Genomic DNA, 12,981 nt, shown 5'->3' on the forward strand with positions numbered 1-12,981 from the left:
CTGAAAACTCCAGTGCATTGGTAAAAGCAGTGGATGCAACAGAAATGCTGGTGTTTGGGGAGCATATTTTTCCAAGAGCATATGCAGATGGAACATTTCTCCTTCGAATTATGAAGTTCTTCAGCACCTTTGTCTGTCATGATGCGTTCCTCCAGTCATTTTTAATACCATATGCCTGCACATTAGGCAGACCTCTGTGAACCAAAGTCAGTGATACTTCTCAGCAGAGACTGCTGCAGTAGAAATGTTAATGGCATGCAGCACATGTAATGGTTGCAGCACAAGCCAGGTCTGTTTTCTAACCGTGTGTGTACTTGAATCTGAGGAACAGAGGACTCTGCTTTTGTCCACCTAGCTCAGTACATGTCTACACTGGATGGGGTCTCGGGCAAGTCTTCCTAGCCCTTCCTGGTTGGAATCTTCTGCATGCAAAATGTCTGTTCACTTCACTACTATAGCCATTTTCTAATCTTCTGGTATAAATCTTTTAACAAGTATATTTCTTCAGTGAACTGGGTGGCAACCAACACCACTATTTTATGTGGTTTTATGCAGTTTTATTGGGGTTTTATGTGGTTTTATGGGAATTAATGAGAGTGTGCAAATATCACTTTGTTTTCCCATTGATTTCAGTGAAAGATTTGGCCATCCTTCTGCCGTAGCTAACTCTGGTATGTTCAGTCCAATCAGATTCACCCCTGAACATCAGACTTCCTAAATCTCAGATGGATTGGACCAGAGGTCCCAATTTTATAGGGCACAAATGCAGCTTAACAGCTGTCTAAGCCAGGGGTTGTCAACATGGTGGACTTAATTACGTAAATAAATCAAATTTTATTTATTTAAAAGCATTTATATAAACCAGGCATCCCCAAACTGCGGCTCTCCAGCTGTTTTGGCCTACAACTCCCATGATCCCTAGCTACCAGGACATGTGGGTGGGGAAGATGGGAATTGTAGTCCAAAACATCTGGAGGGCCGAAGTTTGAGGATGCCTGATATAAACCACTCGACAGTGTACCTTATTTAAAAAAAAACCACACAATGTAGTTAAAAATGAAGCCTTAAACCAATAAAACAGCAATGTTAAAAGCATATAGAATAAGAATTTGGGGGATTCTGAGACACAAAACAGGGTCTTGAATCTGATCTTATGGGTCAGGAAAAGCATGCACAAAATAAGGATGTGTGAAGCAACTGATGGTTGCCGTTCTGTGTATGGCAAAGTGAAGGGCATTTAATGATATTGGGCTTGAAGTGGCATTTTGTGGTGCCTAAAAGTGTCCCCCCCCCAATGCTGAAATTAGACTTGAAAAAAGCTGTCTACTGTAGCCAATAACATTAGGACGTGGTTTGTGTGCAATGCCTACAGCAGTTTTTCTTGTTTGCAAAAGGGCTACTGAGCCCTCAAAGTTTGGTCACCCCGACCTAAACTGAAATACAGTAGAGATCTCTGTTCTGTCAGTTCCACGTATCTCTTCTTTTTCCTCTCTACTCTCTATATGACCTTTCTGTGAACTGTACATAGCATTCTAGCCTATTTCTAAAACACAAAACAATGCCTGCCGTGCAAAGCGGTTAAGAATGAATTTGTTTCGTTTTCGTTCGTTCAAATTGCCACTTGTATTGTACTGTAAAAATGAATGGTGGAATAATTTGTTTAGTTTTAAAAACAAACAAAAACTAACAAGAATTGTGCAAAATACTATTTGTCCAACTGGGTTGTATGTTGCTGTTTTGTTTTGCATCAGATGAGCTATTTAAGACTGCTGCACTCAATTTGTTAGTCTTTATTGTTTTTGTTTAGAAATGTATAAAGCTTTCTTTTCTGTTTATACTGTTTCTCAAAGGGGGAAATGATCAGAAACTAATGTAAAATGTAACCCTCCAAGAAAATTAAGATTTTAAAGGAAACAATGTGATCTAAAAGCAAACATTTGCAGGGAAATTCCAAAAAACCAGAGAAACACTCCAGCGTTTAGGAAAGGCCAAATGTCTGCTTGAATAGGAAAGGCTTAACTGCTTGTCTAAACAAATCAAACTCTTGAAGCAGGCAAATATCTGATGGAAGGAATTGAAGCCGGGCTGATAATGAGAGACAGAGCGGGACCAGAAATATCAGCCTATTTAGAAATTAGCAGGAGGACAGGTGAAAAGAGAGCACCCCAAAGACTGAGGGGTGCAGGAGAATGTTCGGAGAATTTCAGGAGTTTTTAGAGAAAGTAGGAGGGGGGCAATGCTTTTAAAGTTTGTAAGGGTTTTTAAAGTTTACAAAGTGTGTGTGCATGAGTACAACACACACACACACCCCCACACACCTGCCCCCCCCATTTTTGCACATTGTCTTGAAAAATTAAAACTAAGGTACTCCCAGTCTTCAAAATTTTCTGAAATTTCTCTCCGCCTTTCCCATTTTGATTGGGGAAAAAAGGTTGTAGGGGCAATATATTTTTTGTGTGTGTGTGTGTGGCTCTAGCATGAATTCCATAAACACATGGAAAAAAATACGATAGTTTCACGACAACTTTCGGTGATGAGAATTGGCCACGGCATTTATATAGCAGCTCTTGCAAGTGTTCAAAGCACTTAACTTTGTATCATTTGTAATCCTTGCAAGAGCCCCGTAAAACAGGTCAGTAATTTTATCTCCATACTGCAGAGAAGTGGGTTAAGAGAAAGGGACTTGTCTAAGTCCAGATAGCGTGTTCATGCAAATTTGAGTCTGTTTCAGCTCCGTATTTAGGGAGGACTTAGATAAGACACCAGTAGTCCCCCTTTCCCAAGCTAGTGGCCAATAATGAGTGAGTAGGCAGCTAACCTTTGCCTCCACCCCCTCCAGATGAACTACAACTCCCATCTGCCTCAGCCAGGGCAGCCATCAACATCTGACAGGCCATAAGTTCCTCATCCTGTGCTATTTCAAAGTGTTCTTTTTCTTTTCTTATCTGGCAGTTCTGGAGGTAGTAAGAATCTGGCAAGGTTGAGGACCTATTCTTGGAAGTTGCTAATCTGTGCACAGTGTAAGGCCATAAAGATAAAGTGGCTCAGAGTGAACCCAGCCATCAAATGTGTGCTTTGAACATCTCCTTATCCTGCAATTGCTTTTTATAATGAATGAGGTCCAGTAACAAAAAGGCAGCACCCACCCTTTCTGTCCTTTTAGGAGAACCTTTGGGTTCCTATTGGTGCTCCATGCTATGCTCAAAGCATCGCCTCCTTCCTCATAGGGGATGTCTCTCTCCCTACACACACACATCAAGAGGACGTTGGTGCCATTTGCACCTCTTGTCCCACCTGATTGGGCTGTTGGCTAGTGGTCAGAGATTCCAAGTAGAGCTGGCTTCCCCTGATTGGTGGATCTCCTTCACACATGGTCATTTCCCGACCCTCTGAGATAAAAGGATTAAGCTTTCCATCTTCTCGATATCTTCCATCAATGCTTCATAGACTCATGCTCCTCTGTTGGCTGAAGAGGTTTTGTAAGTTACTAGGTCTTCCTTAGACATGCTTTCTTTCTCTTAAAGCAGCTCACTGTTTTCTTCCTCTCTCTCATACTGATAAGAATTTTTTTGCTAAAAAACAAAGAACACTGGAGGTGGGATCTGGTGGGGTCTTGCATTGCCTAACCAGTCAGTCTGTGCTCTGGACCAGACTTCCTCAAACCCGGCCCTCTAGATGTTTTGAGACGACAATTCCCATCGTCCCTGACCACTGGTCCTGCTAGTTAGGGATCATGGGAACCTGAATGCTGCTGGACTCCAGCTGCCATCATTCCTGACCCAGAGGGTTTGGGAGTCCCAACAACATCAGAGTGGGGTCACAAGTTCCCCGTTCCTTCTCCAAACTTTCAAGGCAAAAAACTGAGAATGGCTTATTGTACTCTCCCTGCTGGTAAGCAAGGTGGGAGTCCAGAAAAGCATTTCTCCCTCAGTTTGCAATGATACTGCAGGCCTGACAAAGACGACTAGTTAATGATTCAAAAATGTGTGAGATGGTAAATAACACCGCAGCCAGTCCTATCTCACAGGACATGGGTATGTGTGTGGCCCTTTCATTTTCCCTGCTGTCGAGAGGATGTTGTAGGACTGCGACAACTCTGTCCTCTTAATTTCTAGAGAATTTCAGTGCAGCCGTACTCATGTCTACTCAGAAATAAGTCCCAGCAAGGTGAGTTAAGTCTCCTCACCCCACCCCAGAAAGCCAGTTCAGGAGGAGCCGTGTTTATTTGCTTCATGGCTATCTATACATTCGATACTTTATAGCAGTGGTCCTCAACGTTGGGCCTCCAGATGTTTTGAGACTACAATTCCCATCATCCCTGACCACTGGTCCTGCTAGCTAGGGATCATGGGAGTTGTAGGCCAAAAACATCTGGAGGCCCAAGGTTGAGGACCACTGCTTTATAGCACAGAGCTTCAGCTTTCTTATGTTTTCACAGCCAGGAGTGCTGTTTTTTGGTGACGGGGTGAGCTCCTGTTGCTCGGTCCCTGCTCCTGCCAACCTAGCAGTTCAAAAACACTTCAAAGTGCAAGTAGATAAATAGGTACTGCTCCGGTGGGAAGGTAAATGGCGTTTTCATGTGCTGCTCTGGTTCGCCAAAAGCGGCTTAGTCATGCTGGCCACATGACCCGGAAGCTGTCTGTGGACAAACGCTGGCTCCCTTGGCCAGTAAAGCAAGATGAGCGCCTCAACCCCAGAGTTGTCCACGACTGGACCTACCGGTCAGGGGTCCCTTGACCTTTTCTGTGGGCCTCATTAACCTCGGTGATCCTACTTTAAGATGGAGTTGAAAGATCACCGATGTTGGTTACTGGAGTGCAGAAACTAGGGAAATGTGCATTGCTGGTTGGAGAGAATCATTTGTTTGGGAGGGGGTGCCCAATCTTATAGGCAGTGGTCATTAAAATGAGCTGCATTCTATACAGGAAACTCAGAAGAATTATTTTCAGAGTTGGTATAAAGCCAAAAGTGGATTTGTGCATACCATATATATTTATATATAATACAGTACATTTAAGAATGGCCATGGTAATTATGGTGAAAAGAAGCTTAGCCACCCTTCTGAGGTCTGCAGGCAGTTCTAAGCTACGGAAAATACAGAGTAGCATGTCATGAAGACTGTAGTCTTTTGCGAGCCTGGGAATATTTTCTCTTGGCCTCCAGTGCTTTGTTATTTTTGCTGCCTAGAATTTTTGGGTACATGGAGTACAGGGTTGCTGTAGCAATGTGGCTCTGCCCATTATGAAAGCAGCGCCCTTCCCATGAAGGACGGCGTTTTTCTTCTTCTTCTGTAGCAAAGCTTGCAATCCGGCTGATGCTCAAAAGGCAACCGAGCCAACAATGTTAATCTTACTGAACCGTACAGTGTATTTTGTAAAGCGTCTGTCTTAATAGACACAGCGCTCTCGTTTTTCATCCCTGCATATCTGGCTTGGAATAAGGTACACAAACAGTCAGTTGAAGGTGCTGATTCATGTAACTGGACTTTGTGTACCTTGTGTACTGATTTTGTACCTAACACCAGTGAATATATTCAGATCTGTGCAGCTTCCTTGGGTCCTTTTTATACATTTTACCTGGAACTAATCTGCTGTGAATTCAACGTGGTTTTCTTCTAAGTAAGTACACATAGAACTGCCCCTTGTAAGTTTTCTTGTTTGTGCATTCAACCTTTATGTCCTGAAAGTTTTGTATGACATCTAAAGTGTTAGTATTACATGGTATTGATCGCCTACAGATTCAAACTTGTGAGATATATACTGTACATAAATTTGGGACTGTATCAACTGTTGCATCTTTCTTTCTTTCTTTCTTTCTTTCTTTCTTTCTTTCTTTCTTTCTTTCTTTCTTTCTTTCTTTCTTTCTTTCTTTCTTTGGTAAAGATTTTAATCAAGCCTTAAACTGATGTATCCTCCCAGAATGTCAACTTTGAATAATAAGTAACAAGGTAATTGATTTGTTAGAGCCCACAAAAAAGGTCAGAAAGGTAAGCAAACTTTGAAAAGCTTACAGTACTCACTTTTATTTTAGCATTAGCAACTTGATAAAATTTGACTGTTACTTTTGAAACTCTTTCTGATGGACTAACTGTAGTTCTTAACTTTCTTCTTCTTCTGACTTGTGCGGAGATTGCAAAGGAACGCTTTTGGGTATTGAACGACTCTGTCTTGCAAAAGTTATTTAGAAGCAGTGCGATGGGTGAGGAGCTATGTATACTATTTGATGCATTTCTTAATACCGTGCCTTATTATTTGCAAAAATTAGGCCTTTTTTAGATTTGCCATAACCATGAGCAGTCTGCTTAAATAAAAAAAATAAACTATTAGGGTGGTTGGAGGGTGCATCATGTGGCTTCTGAATCCTGGCTTATTTCGAAGCTGTTAAGCATGGTTTTCTGTTACATATGAATGAAGAATTATGGCCAGTTATGGCTTCCTGGTTTTTTCTATTGCCACTCATGTGAAGGCCTGCATTTGTGTACACAGTTTGTGCATACCCGGGTTTGCTAAAATGGGATTTTGGATTATGTGAATGCAGGCATTTCTTGCCACCAGCTCTAAGATTGTGATTACACCAACAGCCTCCGCAATGCACTATATATGTATTCTGAGAAAAACAGTTGGTGTAGACACCCCCTTAGGATAGATTTCAGAGGAAAAACCTGTCAAATAAATGGCGGAATGCTCTAAAACAGTCAAATATTTTCATAAATGGAATAATTATTAGGGAACCTCCATTTTATGAGGTTTCATTAGAAGGACTGTTCCTTTTTACTACTGTTGCCCTTTTATCTCCATATTTGTTGTATTGTATCATTCACTACATCTTGAAATATGGCCACTGGAATCAGGTTTATAGTCAACTGGACAGTAATGTTCTTAATCCTGTTTTGATGTAGATTATAACAGTTCAGACTTGCATCAATTTTAATCATTTTCCTGAGCAGTTAGATTTGAACAGTTACCCTTGTTTTATTTTTAAATCTCCAAAGATACAAAGCTGGTATATCACTTTTCGTTTGGTTGTTCCGTATGTGAAATAATATTTCACACTGATTTCCTGAGCAACACTGGCTGTTTCAACCGGGAAGAAATAAATGAAGTCTTTTAGTGTATTATGGCTAGAATAAAATTAATAGCATAGTACTGCCTTCTGAAATCTGGAGGTAATGATGAATGGTTATACAGTGGTACCTCTACTTACGAATAACTCTACTTATGAATGTTTCTACTTACGAATAGAGCTCTGTCCGCCATCTTGGATGCAGTTTAGATAGGATTTTTTCTACTTACGAATTTTTAGATAGGGTTGCTTCGACTTACGAATTTTTTCTCCCAATGCATTCCTATGGGATTTGACTTACAAATTTTTTCTACTTACAAATGTGCGTTGGGAACGCATTAAATTCATAAGTAGAAGTACCACTGTATCTAACTTAGTCAGCAGACTCACTGAAATCAATGGACAAGTCCTGATATATTTGGATGCACCTCAAAGTCTTAGGTTTGTCCAAACTACATTTGTTAACCTGCATTCTTTTCCAGCTGGCTGTTACATTCCTCTCACTACCGTGTTTCTCATATTTTAAGGCATCCCTACAAAATAAGGCATGGCAGGATTTTCCTGGGGTGGAAAAATATAAGGCATACCTCGAAAATAAGCCGTACCGGGTGGTGGGAGCAGGTCTGTGGCAAAGAAGGGTTGCTGCTGCCGCATTAACCTCCGGGACCTGGCTGCAGCCTCAGCGCGGAGCGCGCAGCCCCAGAACCTGGCTGCAGCTTTTGCGCACCGCGCGCGGATACCCGGGACCTGGCTGTAGCCTCAGCGCGCAGCGCGCGCAGCCCCCAAACCCGGCTGTAGCCTCAGTGCGCAGCCCCAAAACCCGGCTGCAGCCTTTGTGCACCACACGTGGACACCCGGGACCCGGCTGCAGCCTCAGCGTGCGGACACCCGGGACCTGGCTGCAGCCTCAGCGCGCAGCCCCAGAACCCGGCTGCAGCCATTGCCTGCCGCGTGCGCAGCCCCAGGACCTGGCTGCAGCCTTTGCCTGCCGCGCGTGCAGCCCCAGGACCCGGCTGCAGTCTTTGCCTGCCGCGCGCGCAGCCCCAGGACCTGGCTACAGCCTTTGCCTGCCGCGCGCGCAGCCCCAGGACCCGGCTGCAGCCTTTGCCTGCCGCGCGTGAAGACCCGGTGGGAGCAGGTCTGTGGTCTGTACAGGTACCGGTACTTAATTAAAAAATAAGACATCCCTTGAAAATAAGCCATGGTGTGTTTTTTTCAGGAAAAAATAAATATAAGACGTGTCTTATAATATGAGAAACACGGTATATGTGGGGATCTGGTGACTTCTGTTTCAGTGTATCTGAAGAAGTATGCATGCACACGAAAGCTCATACCAATGAGAAACTTAGTTGGTCTCTAAGGTGCTACTGGAAGGAATTTTTTTTATTTTATTCCAGCTTTCTTTCACCTTTTTCCTTTTTTGCAAAATCGCCACATGAAATTCAGCTTTAAAGAAGAAAATAATTGCAGGCCTTCATGCTATGGAAACGAACTCTTTAATCCTGTTAGACTTGGTGTGACCCAAGGTTGAATTCACCTTGCAAGTCAGCTAGTCAGCAAAGAGAAGGGGGTTAAAGTTTTTGAGTATCAGTTAGTTAATGTGTACCTGAGATGTCAAAATATTGCCACCTAGTGCTAAAATGGCAAAGCCTGGCAAACAGAAATCCTAGCCGATCAAGTGGTTTGTAGTTAAATCCCGCCTTAGGGTCCATGTTATTGCCATGTCACAGTCCACAGATCTTTTCATCAAGGAGGAAACTAATATAGCAACACTTGCTGGTCAGTGCTGCTTCTGTGGACTCATTGCCCCCCTGATTTGGTACAAATATACCACACGACCTGCAGGGTCAAGCTCTGGAAAATCCAAGCTGTTGTGTAACTTTTTCCTGGTTTTCTTCAGTAAACTACAGGTGGATCATTTAAGATTGTTCAACACACACAAAAACTATTTTTCTTAAGAAGAAAAAAGAGGTAGGCTAGCCTTTCCATCTGTTGCATGGAGGAGCAAGATAGATGGACGGATATTTATTTATTTATTGCATTTGTATCCTGCCTTTTTCGCCCAAGGGCTCAAGGTAGCACACATGGCTCTCCCCCCCCCTTTCCATTTAATCCACACAACAGCTCAGTGCGAGGTAGGTTAGTTGATTATCATTTGATTTGGTAGAATGCCTGTTTTGGGGGGAAGGGCCGTAGTGCAGTGGTAGAAGCTCTGCCTTGCATGCAGAAAGTCCCAGGTTCGAGACCCTGGTGTCTCCAGGTATGGCTGGGAGGAATTCCTGTCTGAAACTCTGGAGGGCTGCTGCCAGTCAGTGCAATAGACCAGTGTTCCTCAACCTTGGGCCTCCAGCTGTTTGGGGACTACAACTCCCATCATCCCCAGCCACTGGCCCTGCTAGCTCAGGATGATGGGAGTTGTAGTCCCAAAACAGCTGGAGGCCCAAGGTTGAGGAACACTGCAATAGACAATACTGAGCTATTCAATCCATGGATCTGATGTAGTCATTAAGGCAGCTTCCTCTGTCATTCAAATTGTGATGCTGGGGAATGAGCCCATTGGAACTTCTCTTTGAAGTTGTTGGCGTCTGTCTGCCTCAAGAGACAATGGAGTGCACCCACTTCCATTGGTGAAGTCAAACCACTGTATTAGCATCACAAGCCTGGGCACTAGGGTGATGACTTTTTTACAACCTCATTTCCCTGTATCATAATTTGATGAGCTTTCATTTAAGATTAGATAAAATCTTACTTTCAAAGAGATTTTATTAAAAAAAACCTCACGCACAAAATGATTTTTTTAAAAAAATATTTATCAGTTTTTTGACCATTTTTGAAGTCACTGTAAGCAGATATAAAATTGAACCCAAGCTTTAGAGTCACATATATACAACATTATATAGGGTCGTCAAACACACAAGGAAGCTTTTTTCAGCTGCAGTAACAGTATAGACTCCGCTAGAGGACAATGTTTTGCTACCTCTCCTGTAGGTTCTTTTCCCAGCATGCCCGGCAGGGTCTGCTGGCTGAGTTTTGAGGTCCTAAAAAGGGGCTTTTACCTTGCGCTTGTGTGACATTTGTATACCCTATGTTGCTAAGAACACTCCCCATTGTGGAATGTGGTGTTGTGTCCAAATTTGATACGAAATATATAGAAAATTGTTAATACAATTTTATGAAATGGTAAAACGGCACACAAAAAATAAAAACGGTTTGTGTGTGACCTTTTTTTAATATTTCAATGGAATATACCTCGTTTTAGTCATCGATAGGCAAAAGTTCATCCATTTGTGCTACAGGAAATAATTTTTGAGGGGGAAAAAATGAAAAAGTCATCACCCTACTGGGCACTGATGTGGTCCAAAGGAAAGCATAGCCATATGTTTGGCACCAGCTTGGCTGCAGGAGATGTCGGAAGGAGGCGTACGAGGCGCCACCCAACCATCTTAGGGACTCCTCAGTGGACTTGTGTGGGTTTACCCCTTAGCCTTTTCTTTTCCTTAAAATGTCCTGCAAAGCAGCAGAGGTTTAGGATCAGAGTTTTCCTTCTTCTGGATGCGCCACCTTCCCAGGTTGATGAGCTCCATTTGCCCCTCACTCCCCTCCACAACACATGAAGTGACTGCCGCCTTGATCATTCGACTCACTGTTGGTCTCATCTGCTCAATCCTTCAGAGCCTGTCTTTGCATGCAGAGGGGGGGGGGGAGTCTCTTTTTAAGTATTGCATTTGTATTCACCCTAAATATGATTCTGTATGTTCTTTAATTCTATACCGAAAGTATTTGCAATTAAGGCTTGCTCAAAATGTTTACGTGTGCGTGCGTGCACACACACACACACACACACACACACACACTTGAAGTAAAGTTCAATGCTTGCAACGAAAGGAGGAATAGGGCACAATGCAACTCTGCCATTAATTTGGATGGAAAAGGAAAGTCACTAATTGCACTTCACAGTCTCTTATAGCTGAGCTCGTGGGAGAGTTGAGAGCAAACAAAAAACAAAAAGCAGACTAAGGAAATCTCACTAACTGTTGAGAGAGAATTTGGATGTGTAAAGTTTATGAAGGCAAATCACAGACGGGGTGTGTGATGTATGCGTCTGTATTTTACTGGAATATGTTCAGAAGCTTTGATATGCTTCCATAAAGGAGATAAATTGAAACCATGGGTCTGGTGATACCATCATAACACACAATTCTAGTAGGTATCATTTCCATTTATATTCCACCATTCCTCCGAGGAGCTTGAGGTGGCATGCATAGTTCTCCTCCTCACCGTTTTATCCTCACAACAACCCTGTGAGGTAGGTTAGGCTGGGATTGAGTAGCTGACCCAAAGGTCACCTACTGGGGATGTGAACCCCAGTCTCCCAGGTCCGACACTCTAACTCCATATTTTAAATGACTATTTTAGACTGCCTGGTGAAAAATGGGTAGAGGTCTTTTTTCTTTTAGTAACTGGTGCATGCATTTTGTTAAATAAGAATATTTTTACACTTGAAATTTCTCCCTTACTAAATATGTGTAATAAATAATGTTGTTTACTGTATTTGGAAACCTCCAGTAAACGAGCTTTCACATCTTCTACAGCCTCCCTTGTTGGTTTAGTTCAGGCATCCCCAAACTTCGGCCCTCCAGATGTTTTGGACTACAATTCCCATCTTCCCTGACCACTGGTCCTGTTAGCTAAGGATCATGGGAGTTGTAGGCCAAAATATCTGGAGGGCCACAGTTTGGGGATGCCTGGTTTAGTTCTTCTGTTTTAGAAGCCTTTCCCTAGTGCGTTAACCTGGTGTACCAATGACCATTTTGCTACCTCTCATAGCAACACTCTCCTCAGATTATATTGCTTCATTATTTCAATGGACGGATAGCATGGTTAAATTGTATACAAGGGCGTATTTAACATAAAAAATAAACCAGAAGTTCCTAATCTTTGAAAAGCAGCCTATGAAGGCAATGATTAAGCTACATAATGCCTTTTTTGATGTGCTAGTTTGTGTATGTGCAAGAGCATGGGTCAGCAACCTTTTTCAGCCATGGGCGGTCCACCATCCCTCAGACCATGTGGTGGGCCGGACTATATTTGGCGGGGGGAATGAATGAATTCCTATGCCCCACAAATAACCCAGAGATCAATTTTAAATAAAAGGACACATTCTATTCATGTAGAAACACCAGGCAGGCCCCACAAATAACCCAGAGATGCATTTTAAATAAAAGTACACATTCTACTCATGTAAAAACACATTGATTCCCAGACCGTCCGCGGGCCGGATTGAGAAGGCAATTGGCTGCATCCGGGCCATGGGCCTTAGTTTGCCTACCCCTGTGCAAGAGCATCCATTCTGATGCTCAGCCTTGTATTCTAAAGTGGTGTGGTCCCAGGAAAGAGGTCCTACAGAGGTAAAGGACCCCTGGACGGTTAAGTCCAGTCAAAGGCAACTATGGGGTTGTAGCGCTCCTCTTGCTTTCAGGCCGAGGGAGCCGGCGTTTGTCCAGAGACAGCTTTCTGGGTCATGTGGCCAGCATGACTACTGTGGTCTAAACCACTGAGCCTCCTGGGCTTGCTGATCGGAAGGTCGGCGGTTCGAATCCTCGCGGTGGAGTGAGCTCCCATTGTCCCAGCTCCTGCCAACCTAGCAGTTCGAAAGCACGCCAGTGCAAGCAGATAAATAGGTACCGCTGTGGCAGGAAGGTAAACGGCATTTTCGCGCACTCTGGTTTCTGTCACGGTGTTCCGTTGCGCCAGAAGCAGTTTAGTCATGCTTGTTCCGTTGCGCCAGAAGCAGTTTAGTCATGCTGGTCACATGACCCGGAAAGCTGTCTGTGGACAAACACCAGCTCTCTCAGCCTTAAAGTGAGATGAGTGCTGTAACCCCATAGTTGCCTTTGACTGGACTTAACCACCCAGAGG

General features: G+C 43.3%; 1 protein-coding gene across 4 annotated transcripts in view; it reads left to right on the forward strand.

Moving 5' to 3' along the window:
- Nucleotides 1-12,981, forward strand: part of LIFR (LIF receptor subunit alpha) — a 100,812-nt gene that overhangs the window by 16,500 nt on the left and 71,331 nt on the right. The window contains exon 1 of one of the 4 annotated variants that reach the window (XM_035100348.2): nucleotides 4,341-5,618. The exons of the other annotated variants lie outside the window; for them this stretch is intronic. The gene's annotated coding sequence lies outside the window, so the exon portion shown is untranslated. Of the gene's footprint in view, nucleotides 1-4,340; nucleotides 5,619-12,981 lie in introns of those variants that run through there. 4 annotated transcript variants of the gene reach the window in all.

This window comes from Zootoca vivipara, chromosome 11, assembly GCF_963506605.1.
Source record: "Zootoca vivipara chromosome 11, rZooViv1.1, whole genome shotgun sequence".
In the NCBI taxonomy this organism is placed as follows: domain Eukaryota; kingdom Metazoa; phylum Chordata; class Lepidosauria; order Squamata; family Lacertidae; genus Zootoca; species Zootoca vivipara.